At 40.0% G+C, this 14655-nt stretch overlaps 1 protein-coding gene and 1 long non-coding RNA gene across 2 annotated transcripts in view; one reads left to right on the forward strand and one right to left on the reverse strand.

Annotated features, from left to right (window-relative positions):
• LOC115263708 (uncharacterized) overlaps positions 1–9819 on the reverse strand; it is a 33995-nt gene extending 24176 nt beyond the window's left edge. Inside the window, exons 1-2 of the long non-coding RNA XR_009997582.1 lie at positions 9604–9819; positions 8949–9542 (exon numbers count right to left, since the gene is read on the reverse strand). This is a non-coding gene — a long non-coding RNA (uncharacterized LOC115263708). The remainder of the gene's footprint in view (positions 1–8948; positions 9543–9603) is intronic.
• LOC109408115 (uncharacterized) overlaps positions 1–14655 on the forward strand; it is a 228702-nt gene that overhangs the window by 103648 nt on the left and 110399 nt on the right. The window lies entirely within an intron of this gene.

The raw sequence follows: 14655 nt of genomic DNA on the forward strand, positions 1-14655 counted from the left end.
ATTGTGAATCTTATGGGATCTAGTGTTTTCCTAAGCCCGAGATAAGCTTAGGATGCACATATCACTCGAGAGTGAATTCAGTTCAAATTGTGAATCTTATGGGATCTAGTGTTTTCCTAAGCTTGAGATAAGCTTAGGATGCACATATCATCCGAGAGTGAATTCAGTTCAAATTGTGAATCTTATGGGATCTAGTGTTTTCCTAAGCCCGAGATAAGCTTAGGATGCACATATCATCCGAGAGTGAATTCAGTTCAAATTGTGAATCTTATGGGATCTAGTGTTTTCCTAAGCTTGAGATAAGCTTAGGATGCACATATCACCCGAGAGTGAATTCAGTTCAAATTGTGAATCTTATGGGATCTAGTGTTTTCCTAAGCCCGAGATAAGCTTAGGATGCACATATCACCCGAGACAGAATTCAGTTCAAATTGTGAATCTTATGGGATCTAGTGTTTTCCTAAGCCCGAGATAAGCTTAGGATGCACATATCATCCGAGAGTGAATTCAGTTCAAATTGTGAATCTTATGGGATCTAGTGTTTTCCTAAGCTTGAGATAAGCTTAGGATGCACATATCACCCGAGAGTGAATTCAGTTCAAATTGTGAATCTTATGGGATCTAGTGTTTTCCTAAGCCCGAGATAAGCTTAGGATGCACATATCATCCGAGAGTGAATTTAGTTCAAATTGTGAATCTTATGGGATCTAGTGTTTTCCTAAGCCCGAGATAAGCTCAGGATGCACATATCACCCGAGACAGAATTCAGTTCAAATTGTGAATCTTATGGAATCTAGTGTTTTCCTAAGCCCGAGATAAGCTTAGGATGCACATATCATCCGAGAGTGAATTCAGTTCAAATTGTGAATCTTATGGGATCTAGTGTTTTCCTAAGCCCGAGATAAGCTTAGGATGCACATATCACTCGAGAGTGAATTCAGTTCAAATTGTGAATCTTATGGGATCTAGTGTTTTCCTAAGCCCGAGATAAGCTTAGGATGCACATATCACTCGAGAGTGAATTCAGTTCAAATTGTGAATCTTATGGGATCTAGTGTTTTCCTAAGCCCGAGATAAGCTTAGGATGCACATATCACCCGAGAGTGAATTCAGTTCAAATTGTGAATCTTATGGGATCTAGTGTTTTCCTAAGCCCGAGATAAGCTTAGGATGCACATATCACTCGAGAGTGAATTCAGTTCAAATTGTGAATCTTATGGGATCTAGTGTTTTCCTAAGCTTGAGATAAGCTTAGGATGCACATATCACCCGAGAGTGAATTCAGTTCAAATTGTGAATCTTATGGGATCTAGTGTTTTCCTAAGCCCGAGATAAGCTTAGGATGCACATATCACCCGAGACAGAATTCAGTTCAAATTGTGAATCTTATGGGATCTAGTGTTTTCCTAAGCCCGAGATAAGCTTAGGATGCACATATCATCCGAGAGTGAATTCAGTTCAAATTGTGAATCTTATGGGATCTAGTGTTTTCCTAAGCCCGAGATAAGCTTAGGATGCACATATCATCCGAGAGTGAATTCAGTTCAAATTGTGAATCTTATGGGATCTAGTGTTTTCCTAAGCTTGAGATAAGCTTAGGATGCACATATCATCCGAGAGTGAATTTAGTTCAAATTGTGAATCTTATGGGATCTAGTGTTTTCCTAAGCCCGAGATAAGCTTAGGATGCACATATCACTCGAGAGTGAATTCAGTTCAAATTGTGAATCTTATGGGATCTAGTGTTTTCCTAAGCTTGAGATAAGCTTAGGATGCACATATCATCCGAGAGTGAATTCAGTTCAAATTGTGAATCTTATGGGATCTAGTGTTTTCCTAAGCCCGAGATAAGCTTAGGATGCACATATCATCCGAGAGTGAATTCAGTTCAAATTGTGAATCTTATGGGATCTAGTGTTTTCCTAAGCTTGAGATAAGCTTAGGATGCACATATCACCCGAGAGTGAATTCAGTTCAAATTGTGAATCTTATGGGATCTAGTGTTTTCCTAAGCCCGAGATAAGCTTAGGATGCACATATCACTCGAGAGTGAATTCAGTTCAAATTGTGAATCTTATGGGATCTAGTGTTTTCCTAAGCTTGAGATAAGCTTAGGATGCACATATCATCCGAGAGTGAATTCAGTTCAAATTGTGAATCTTATGGGATCTAGTGTTTTCCTAAGCCCGAGATAAGCTTAGGATGCACATATCACTCGAGAGTGAATTCAGTTCAAATTGTGAATCTTATGGGATCTAGTGTTTTCCTAAGCTTGAGATAAGCTTAGGATGCACATATCATCCGAGAGTGAATTCAGTTCAAATTGTGAATCTTATGGGATCTAGTGTTTTCCTAAGCTTGAGATAAGCTTAGGATGCACATATCATCCGAGAGTGAATTCAGTTCAAATTGTGAATCTTATGGGATCTAGTGTTTTCCTAAGCTTGAGATAAGCTTAGGATGCACATATCACTCGAGAGTGAATTCAGTTCAAATTGTGAATCTTTTGGGATCTAGTGTTTTCCTAAGCTTGAGATAAGCTTAGGATGCACATATCACCCGAGAGTGAATTCAGTTCAAATTGTGAATCTTATGGGATCTAGTGTTTTCCTAAGCTTGAGATAAGCTTAGGATGCACATATCACCCGAGAGTGAATTCAGTTCAAATTGTGAATCTTATGGGATCTAGTGTTTTCCTAAGCCCGAGATAAGCTTACACTGAGAAAAAATTCTACTCAGTCGATGAGTTACGACAACTCAGTTTCGTCGACCTCGAAGAGTTGGCGGAAGCTGAGTAAGCTTGCTGGAGGGAAATGAGGTGCTTCTACTCAGTTCGTCGCGTTTGCCGTCGGTTACTCGAATCTGAGTAAAACTGGAGGAAATCGATGTTCCGAACTGTCAGATTAGGAGTGAGCTGGAAAAGCAAAACAGAAGTTTGTTCGTGGCGGACTGCAGCGGCTGCATTGAATCCGGCAAAACGACCCCATCGAAGGCTATTTTTTGTGATTTGAGTGATTTATGACTTCGGCAGACAGTGATTCTTCTAGTGGCAACGGCAATTAAAATTACTAGAATCTAAGCATTTAATGACTGGCATCGTAAATTCTTCTCAGTAGTTATACTTCAAAAATAGCATCAAAGCATCGATAATTAAAAGTTTAGAGATTTTGATCAGTGGCAACATGTTGCTGAAATAGAATCACTTGCTGCTGAAGCTGTAAATTATCAAATTTTGAAAACAGTAAATCAACAACATTATTAGAATTGCTTCAAATCTACTCAAAAACTGAGTAGAAGCAACTCACGGTCGATGTTAAATGCCGTGAGTTGACTTTACTCAGTCTTCATCGACTAGAGCAACTACTCAAAATTGAGTAACCTACACCTTACTCAGTTTTAGGGTTGTCCCACTTTTAACGAAACTGAGTCGGATCCTACTCAATTTTGAGTAGAATTTTTTCTCTGTGTAGGATGCACATATCACCCGAGAGTGAATTCAGTTCAAATTGTGAATCTTATGGGATCTAGTGTTTTCCTAAGCCCGAGATAAGCTTAGGATGCACATATCACCCGAGACAGAATTCAGTTCAAATTGTGAATCTTATGGGATCTAGTGTTTTCCTAAGCCCGAGATAAGCTTAGGATGCACATATCATCCGAGAGTGAATTCAGTTCAAATTGTGAATCTTATGGGATCTAGTGTTTTCCTAAGCCCGAGATAAGCTTAGGATGCACATATCATCCGAGAGTGAATTCAGTTCAAATTGTGAATCTTATGGGATCTAGTGTTTTCCTAAGCTTGAGATAAGCTTAGGATGCACATATCATCCGAGAGTGAATTTAGTTCAAATTGTGAATCTTATGGGATCTAGTGTTTTCCTAAGCCCGAGATAAGCTTAGGATGCACATATCACTCGAGAGTGAATTCAGTTCAAATTGTGAATCTTATGGGATCTAGTGTTTTCCTAAGCTTGAGATAAGCTTAGGATGCACATATCATCCGAGAGTGAATTCAGTTCAAATTGTGAATCTTATGGGATCTAGTGTTTTCCTAAGCCCGAGATAAGCTTAGGATGCACATATCATCCGAGAGTGAATTCAGTTCAAATTGTGAATCTTATGGGATCTAGTGTTTTCCTAAGCTTGAGATAAGCTTAGGATGCACATATCACCCGAGAGTGAATTCAGTTCAAATTGTGAATCTTATGGGATCTAGTGTTTTCCTAAGCCCGAGATAAGCTTAGGATGCACATATCACCCGAGACAGAATTCAGTTCAAATTGTGAATCTTATGGGATCTAGTGTTTTCCTAAGCCCGAGATAAGCTTAGGATGCACATATCATCCGAGAGTGAATTCAGTTCAAATTGTGAATCTTATGGGATCTAGTGTTTTCCTAAGCTTGAGATAAGCTTAGGATGCACATATCACCCGAGAGTGAATTCAGTTCAAATTGTGAATCTTATGGGATCTAGTGTTTTCCTAAGCCCGAGATAAGCTTAGGATGCACATATCATCCGAGAGTGAATTTAGTTCAAATTGTGAATCTTATGGGATCTAGTGTTTTCCTAAGCCCGAGATAAGCTCAGGATGCACATATCACCCGAGACAGAATTCAGTTCAAATTGTGAATCTTATGGAATCTAGTGTTTTCCTAAGCCCGAGATAAGCTTAGGATGCACATATCATCCGAGAGTGAATTCAGTTCAAATTGTGAATCTTATGGGATCTAGTGTTTTCCTAAGCCCGAGATAAGCTTAGGATGCACATATCACTCGAGAGTGAATTCAGTTCAAATTGTGAATCTTATGGGATCTAGTGTTTTCCTAAGCCCGAGATAAGCTTAGGATGCACATATCACTCGAGAGTGAATTCAGTTCAAATTGTGAATCTTATGGGATCTAGTGTTTTCCTAAGCCCGAGATAAGCTTAGGATGCACATATCACCCGAGAGTGAATTCAGTTCAAATTGTGAATCTTATGGGATCTAGTGTTTTCCTAAGCCCGAGATAAGCTTAGGATGCACATATCACTCGAGAGTGAATTCAGTTCAAATTGTGAATCTTATGGGATCTAGTGTTTTCCTAAGCTTGAGATAAGCTTAGGATGCACATATCACCCGAGAGTGAATTCAGTTCAAATTGTGAATCTTATGGGATCTAGTGTTTTCCTAAGCCCGAGATAAGCTTAGGATGCACATATCACCCGAGACAGAATTCAGTTCAAATTGTGAATCTTATGGGATCTAGTGTTTTCCTAAGCCCGAGATAAGCTTAGGATGCACATATCATCCGAGAGTGAATTCAGTTCAAATTGTGAATCTTATGGGATCTAGTGTTTTCCTAAGCCCGAGATAAGCTTAGGATGCACATATCATCCGAGAGTGAATTCAGTTCAAATTGTGAATCTTATGGGATCTAGTGTTTTCCTAAGCTTGAGATAAGCTTAGGATGCACATATCATCCGAGAGTGAATTTAGTTCAAATTGTGAATCTTATGGGATCTAGTGTTTTCCTAAGCCCGAGATAAGCTTAGGATGCACATATCACTCGAGAGTGAATTCAGTTCAAATTGTGAATCTTATGGGATCTAGTGTTTTCCTAAGCTTGAGATAAGCTTAGGATGCACATATCATCCGAGAGTGAATTCAGTTCAAATTGTGAATCTTATGGGATCTAGTGTTTTCCTAAGCCCGAGATAAGCTTAGGATGCACATATCATCCGAGAGTGAATTCAGTTCAAATTGTGAATCTTATGGGATCTAGTGTTTTCCTAAGCTTGAGATAAGCTTAGGATGCACATATCACCCGAGAGTGAATTCAGTTCAAATTGTGAATCTTATGGGATCTAGTGTTTTCCTAAGCCCGAGATAAGCTTAGGATGCACATATCACTCGAGAGTGAATTCAGTTCAAATTGTGAATCTTATGGGATCTAGTGTTTTCCTAAGCTTGAGATAAGCTTAGGATGCACATATCATCCGAGAGTGAATTCAGTTCAAATTGTGAATCTTATGGGATCTAGTGTTTTCCTAAGCCCGAGATAAGCTTAGGATGCACATATCACTCGAGAGTGAATTCAGTTCAAATTGTGAATCTTATGGGATCTAGTGTTTTCCTAAGCTTGAGATAAGCTTAGGATGCACATATCATCCGAGAGTGAATTCAGTTCAAATTGTGAATCTTATGGGATCTAGTGTTTTCCTAAGCTTGAGATAAGCTTAGGATGCACATATCATCCGAGAGTGAATTCAGTTCAAATTGTGAATCTTATGGGATCTAGTGTTTTCCTAAGCTTGAGATAAGCTTAGGATGCACATATCACTCGAGAGTGAATTCAGTTCAAATTGTGAATCTTTTGGGATCTAGTGTTTTCCTAAGCTTGAGATAAGCTTAGGATGCACATATCACCCGAGAGTGAATTCAGTTCAAATTGTGAATCTTATGGGATCTAGTGTTTTCCTAAGCTTGAGATAAGCTTAGGATGCACATATCACCCGAGAGTGAATTCAGTTCAAATTGTGAATCTTATGGGATCTAGTGTTTTCCTAAGCCCGAGATAAGCTTACACTGAGAAAAAATTCTACTCAGTCGATGAGTTACGACAACTCAGTTTCGTCGACCTCGAAGAGTTGGCGGAAGCTGAGTAAGCTTGCTGGAGGGAAATGAGGTGCTTCTACTCAGTTCGTCGCGTTTGCCGTCGGTTACTCGAATCTGAGTAAAACTGGAGGAAATCGATGTTCCGAACTGTCAGATTAGGAGTGAGCTGGAAAAGCAAAACAGAAGTTTGTTCGTGGCGGACTGCAGCGGCTGCATTGAATCCGGCAAAACGACCCCATCGAAGGCTATTTTTTGTGATTTGAGTGATTTATGACTTCGGCAGACAGTGATTCTTCTAGTGGCAACGGCAATTAAAATTACTAGAATCTAAGCATTTAATGACTGGCATCGTAAATTCTTCTCAGTAGTTATACTTCAAAAATAGCATCAAAGCATCGATAATTAAAAGTTTAGAGATTTTGATCAGTGGCAACATGTTGCTGAAATAGAATCACTTGCTGCTGAAGCTGTAAATTATCAAATTTTGAAAACAGTAAATCAACAACATTATTAGAATTGCTTCAAATCTACTCAAAAACTGAGTAGAAGCAACTCACGGTCGATGTTAAATGCCGTGAGTTGACTTTACTCAGTCTTCATCGACTAGAGCAACTACTCAAAATTGAGTAACCTACACCTTACTCAGTTTTAGGGTTGTCCCACTTTTAACGAAACTGAGTCGGATCCTACTCAATTTTGAGTAGAATTTTTTCTCTGTGTAGGATGCACATATCATCCGAGAGTGAATTCAGTTCAAATTGTGAATCTTATGGGATCTAGTGTTTTCCTAAGCCCGAGATAAGCTTAGGATGCACATATCATCCGAGAGTGAATTCAGTTCAAATTGTGAATCTTATGGGATCTAGTGTTTTCCTAAGCCCGAGATAAGCTTAGGATGCACATATCATCCGAGAGTGAATTCAGTTCAAATTGTGAATCTTATGGGATCTAGTGTTTTCCTAAGCTTGAGATAAGCTTAGGATGCACATATCACCCGAGAGTGAATTCAGTTCAAATTGTGAATCTTATGGGATCTAGTGTTTTCCTAAGCCCGAGATAAGCTCAGGATGCACATATCACCCGAGACAGAATTCAGTTCAAATTGTGAATCTTATGGGATCTAGTGTTTTCCTAAGCCCGAGATAAGCTTAGGATGCACATATCATCCGAGAGTGAATTCAGTTCAAATTGTGAATCTTATGGGATCTAGTGTTTTCCTAAGCCCGAGATAAGCTTAGGATGCACATATCATCCGAGAGTGAATTCAGTTCAAATTGTGAATCTTATGGGATCTAGTGTTTTCCTAAGCTTGAGATAAGCTTAGGATGCACATATCATCCGAGAGTGAATTTAGTTCAAATTGTGAATCTTATGGGATCTAGTGTTTTCCTAAGCCCGAGATAAGCTTAGGATGCACATATCACCCGAGAGTGAATTCAGTTCAAATTGTGAATCTTATGGGATCTAGTGTTTTCCTAAGCTTGAGATAAGCTTAGGATGCACATATCACCCGAGAGTGAATTCAGTTCAAATTGTGAATCTTATGGGATCTAGTGTTTTCCTAAGCCCGAGATAAGCTTAGGATGCACATATCATCCGAGAGTGAATTCAGTTCAAATTGTGAATCTTATGGGATCTAGTGTTTTCCTAAGCCCGAGATAAGCTTAGGATGCACATATCACCCGAGAGTGAATTCAGTTCAAATTGTGAATCTTATGGGATCTAGTGTTTTCCTAAGCCCGAGATAAGCTTAGGATGCACATATCACCCGAGAGTGAATTCAGTTCAAATTGTGAATCTTATGGGATCTAGTGTTTTCCTAAGCCCGAGATAAGCTTAGGTTGCACATATCATCCGAGAGTGAATTTAGTTCAAATTGTGAATCTTATGGGATCTAGTGTTTTCCTAAGCCCGAGATAAGCTTAGGATGCACATATCACCCGAAAGTGAATTCAGTTCAAATTGTGAATCTTATGGGATCTAGTGTACATACTCTCAAGCCCGAATAAAGCTTAGTATGTGCAAAATTTTTGTAAGAGTGAACTCTGTTTATACAATTAATTAACAGAAATTGTTACATATTCCCGGTTGGGTAATTCACTTGGGAGTTCACTTTGAATTCATATGTAACCAACACGAACAAACTGTAATAATTGTGTGTGCCATCTATGGGTATAAAGGACAGCTTAAATAAATTCCATGTTCACTTCTAAGTAATCTAAAAGTGTCTTTAATATCGTAACGAAGAAACTCCTTATGTAGTTCTAGTTCATAGAATTGAACATAATTCTTGTGTTAACACTTGTGTACTAATCAAATTAAAAACAGCAAAACTTAAAATAGTCACTTACATTTTATCAGTAGCAGCATAGATCATCACACCGGATCTGTTGTGGATATAATAATACGATAGGCTAAGTTTATGAGAAGGGGCGTACAGCTGGATGTACAGATGGCCTGGATTATTTTTGTGTATAAAACAGCGATATTGCCTGTTATCGATTTGTTCAGATGTTCAGATTGTACGGCGAACTGCGCTGGACCGATCATACGGACGGCTTCTAGTCCTAGATCTGCGCTTGTATGCGCCAGACTGCAGGACTACTTTCGCTTTGGAACGACATCACCCGGGATCGCATTCTCGACCTGCACCGGAGCTCGGTGTGCATTATTTGCCGTTCGGTCGAGTGTGACATTCTCCCTTACCACGTTGCAATTGCTTTTCATGAGTTTGGAGAAGTCGCTTCACGTACGGTCTGAGATCCTTCATAATATCCCCATCCGGATCTTTCCGACGGCACTACCGTACGCCTCTTTTTGGCCACACCAGCCACACATTCTTTCCTCCATTTCTTCCTTGGCTACACAATTGGTTCTGCAATGTTCGCGGACATATTTTAGCATATAATTCAATCAGCAACAACCCGTTCATCAAAAACTCCAACCTAAAATGGAACGAATTATATTGTAAAATTTACCTACATTATAATATAAATCATTACTTACTGTAAAATAACTAAAATACACTATGTCTCGTCGTTGAAAACGCAAAAAAAAAACCGTTGACGAATTTAGGGGAAAGGATTTCTGGCACTACCGAAAAGAAGACGTTTCATGTAAACAAAACATCTGTCAAACGTGGTTTCACTAATACTTATACACATGCACGTAACACAGTAAACGATAAGTTTTCGACGAGTTGAGTTGCGGGCCAGCTTCGCCGGCCCTCCAATAATCGATATTCAGAAAAGTCTACTTTTATTAGCTCTCCGGAACAAGACATACATCGCAGTGCATGTCCAAATTATATACATGTCCAAATTATATTTTTTACCCTATTTGGTGGGAGGCTCGAGTCTGTCACGCTGTCACATTAATTACACGTCAGAAATGCAAAACTCTGTTACAAATGCTCGGTGAGTAGTCTCCACAAGCGTTAAAATTGAGAAAAAAAAAACAATATGACCAACAAGAAAATTTACATTACAGAAAGAAGAGACCGATAGGCCTTCTTCTGAAATTGCGTCTTTCAGCCCACGAGTTGAATCTTTAACTTAAGTTTGACCTACAGAAGAACCCGTACTCATCAGGTTAGATCGTAACAAAAAACCTTTTCTGATGAAATAATCCAATTGTCCCGTTACCTAGCGAACAGCTTGACATTTTTTGTTAGTAGAAGGGGCAAGAGACACTTCTAGGAAGTCTGGCACAAATTGTCCACGTTCAGTCAGTTTAGTACGGTGCGGTGGCCGGCCATTCATTGCGTCGTTTCCTAGAGCCGTGTGTCTTGTCCACACTCATCGTTACACGTAGGTGGACGACCGACATCCATTCAACCGGATTTTTTCCCCTTTGCCATAATCGTCCAGGCCAGACCACCGAGACCGGTGTGTGGAAGGTATTACCGTTATCAATGGATACCGAATGAGCCCCATCTGTTAGCCACTGCACGGACACAGGAAGCAGCGTGGGAGGCGGCGTGTTTGATATCGCTAGGAAATATTAGAATATGCGGAGAGGATTTCCTTCGGCACTGGTGATGGTCGGCCGATGTGGAACTTTTCACAGGTGTGTGTCCCTTATCTGTTGTCTACGGCGAGTCACAGTACCTAGAAGCACATGGTCGTTCGATACCTACTCGCACAATCTAATCTACAAGTTTGATCGAAAAGTCTACCTGTTATGTGGCTTTATATATTTGCAGGTGCGTGGGAGAAAAATGAGTTTTCAAATTGCTTTGCTTTTCCGATAATGTGGTTTTGAGAGGGATTTGGCCTGTCACCATAGGCAATGGAAAAGTTTTCCTATTTCGACCCAATGTGGAATAGTAAACCTAGTCCGCAATTTGATGTAGATATATGAATTATTACTGTATTGTATTTGTATATTGCACAGAAACATTTTTCTTAGGATATTTTATGCATAAGCATTAAACCGGCCCACATTTGTATGAAGCGAAAAAAAAGTTTGCAAAATTCGCGGGGCACCTTCTAGAATCATGCCTTTAGATGAGAAGAACAATCTGTGAAAAATTCAGCTCAATCGGTTAAAATTTGAGCTGGCGCAAATGAGTTGAAGGTTTGTATGGGATGATCAGTCCAAATATATGGGAAATTGGATGACCTCCAAACTCCGTACCATAATGGGTTCAAACAGCGCCCTGAAAAGGGCACTGTAATAACGCATGAAGTGAAAGGGAGCCTATAGCTCTTTACCACATCGGGTTAAGAAAACAGAATATCCTGAAGATTCAGGTTTTTGAAGTCAGTTTCACTTAATAAGTGTTTACCGAATACTTGGAAACGCAGTTGTGCAAAAAATAAACAGTTACAAATCAAATGATACGAAGTTCCATAATCGGATTCACAGCTATCACAGGCAAATGAATCAGCTTGCTGAATATTCGCCATGTGATAGCTGAGTCGGCAGTGGCCAGTCAATGCTTTGACCAGCATGATGCAATTCTGTTTTGACAGATTTGTAAGATACTTCGCCATCCTTGTACAATACGCCACGCTCAGTACAATACAATTTGGTTTGACGACATGACTCCAAACTATTCCAGTATTGTCTGTGTTGAGTGGCAGCCCAGGTGTGAATCTGAAGCTTTACCCAACATTTCGATATCGGAATAGCTGGCTCAGGGCCAATGAAATCATGTGATGCTCCAATACGAGCTAACTCATCAGCCAATTCATTTCCAGTGATGGAAGAATGGCCAGGTACCCATAAAAGGTGAACAGCGTTTGCTGAATTCAGCTCCTAGATTTGAGTTCGACAAGCGATAACTATTTCTCGGGAATCGATTCCGTAAATTTCTCCAGGAATTCCTCCGGAAATTCCTCCAGGAATTCCTGGATGAATTTCCGAAGGAATTCCAGGAATTCCTCCGGAAATTCCTGGAGGAATTTCCGGAGGAACTCCTGGAGTAATTTCCGGAGGAATTCCTGGATGAATTTCCGGAGGAATTCCTGGATGAATTTCCGGAGGAATTCCTGGATGAATTTCAGGAGGAATTTCCGGAGCAATTCCTGGAGGAACTCCTAGAGAAATTTCCGGAGGGATTCCTGGACTAACTTCCTTAGGAATTCCTGGAAGAACTTCCGAATGAATTCTTGGTGGAATTCCTGGAGGAACTTCCGTAGGAATTCCTGGTGTTCATCTCCGAAAAATTGACCCCGGAACCACCGGAACCGATTCCTGGGAAATCTGAATACCGGATCTAAAATGGCCAACAGTATTTCAGATAACGCAATATAAGCCCAGAATGATGTATTTTGAAAATCACGATGTTTGAGATGCCGCATGACGGTATTGAACCATTTTCAAAACTTGGCCCCGAAACTGGCTTCCGGAAAATCTGTATACCGATTCCATAATGGCCAAATGTATCCTAAGTGACCAATCATTATGAAAAAGTGCCATAATTTTCAAAATCATGAAGTTTGATATGTCGCATGATGGTGTTTGTTTATTTTCGAAAATTGGACCCCGGAACCACCGGAACCGATTCCCGAGAAATCTGAATACCGGTTCCAAAATGGCCAACAGTATTTCAGACAACGCCAAAACAGCACAGAATGATGCATCTTGAAAAATCACGAAGTTTGAAGTGTCGCATGATGGTATTGAATCATATTAAAAAATTGACCCCGGAACCGGCTCCCCGGAACATCCGTAAAACGGGTTCCAAGGCACGTAGTGACCTGGATGGACTTCTAGAAAAAAATTTCTATCATTCTAGTGCACTTAGGTCTGAAAACTGAACGGCTCTCATATCGAAAATTTACTTTTCCAAAATGGCCAAATCGAATGACCCTTTTTGATTCCGGAATAACTCCGGAACCAGGTGGCCATTCCAACAATCCCTAGAAAATCCTTGAATTAGAAGGATATCCGAATATTGTGTCAAAATTTTGCCGAAAAATATTGACAAACAAAAAAGTTATAACGAAAAGGGTATTTTTTCGCACTCTCGTTAGGGGGGGGGGGGGGGGGGTTGGTAACGGAAGGGTTAATAGCAGCCTGGCTATCTGAACAGAAGTATATTACTTATACCATTACGTGTTGCTGAAGTGTCGATTGCACTCCGCACATAAGAGCGAAGATTTCGGCCTGAAAAACGGTGATGTGTCTACCAAGTGAGTAAGATTGATACAGCCTCTGCTCACGAGAATAAACACCAGCATCTGCTCGACCTTCGAGAAGGGAGCTATCAGTGTAACATACGATGCCGTCTGAAATACTTCTTTCCAGATATCCAGATGGCCACTCTTCCCGGGAAGAGAATTTCGTGGAATGTGTCCTATATGGGAAATTACAAGCAATTGTAAGATCACTTGGAGCAAGGACAACTTTGTCCCAATTCACCAAAAGTGGAAACGCTTGGTTGGGATGCGACTGGGATGATTTTGCTTCGGAATGTTGGCTTTGCAGTCTTTTGGGGAATCGAAAACACTAGTTTATGATTTTTCCCGACGTTTCGGTCCGTATGGGACCTTTTTCAAGGGTTCAATCGGTCAAAGCCATCTTGACTAGGAAACCTTGACCGATTGAACCCTTGAAAAAGGTCCCATACGGACCGAAACGTCGGGAAAAATCATAAACTAGTGTTTTCGATTCCCCAAAAGACTGCAAAGCCAACATTCCGAAGCAAAAGTGGAAACAATGAGGTGTGTGTTGATGTGCGGTTTACAGGAGTTTCCTCTAGTAGACCGAGTACCGAGTTTGGAGATGAACTAACTTTGATTGGAATTTATGAAATATGTAAATAACAACTCGTGAGAAAACTGTCAAGTTCGATTCAACTATAAGAAGAGAAAGAATAGTGTTGAACTCATCCACTGATATACGGTAATCTGGCCTGCGTCTTTCCGGATGGACCTACATTCGTATTCCTCTCATCGCACTCTACATACCTAGCCCACCATATCTTTTGGATATGCAGTCCTTAGGACACCTGGTTTACCACTTTATTAAAACATTTTATTGACTTTAAATAGATGTTTCAACTTATTCACTTTTTTCTCTTTCATTTCCTTTGCAACAAAAATGTCACGGACATCAACAAAACAAAGCACGGAAAAAATCATAAACAGGAATGGTTTTCACCAAATACTCTATGGTTAGTTTTTATCCGGGATGATAACAGTAAATAATAAAATCGATAGGGTAATTAATAACTTTTTTGACGAACGCCGCATCATTTTGCGCTCTTCGGAGGTCTGATTTATCGTGAAGTTATCTACAGAGATCATTCTTCGACATACTTTTAGGGATCAAGGGGTGATTCCATGCGATTTTTCTTTGAAGAAGTAAATTTGCCCCATAGTAAATCGAATGTAAAACTAAGAATGTCGGCGCTTAAATATAGTTTTTCCGATCGATCTGAAATTTTGCACAGTTGATATAGGGCCAAAATGGAACTCAAAAAAGTATACAGGAGCCAGAGTATTTTCCTTATTATATTTTCCCATATAAACCGTGGTCTGAGATGGCCAAAAATGAGTCTACGTTGTTATGGACAGCGCCTCAGCGGCACACTCAAAATGAATGTCG

Source organism: Aedes albopictus, chromosome 2 (assembly GCF_035046485.1).
Source record: "Aedes albopictus strain Foshan chromosome 2, AalbF5, whole genome shotgun sequence".
Classification (NCBI taxonomy): Eukaryota; Metazoa; Arthropoda; class Insecta; order Diptera; family Culicidae; genus Aedes; species Aedes albopictus.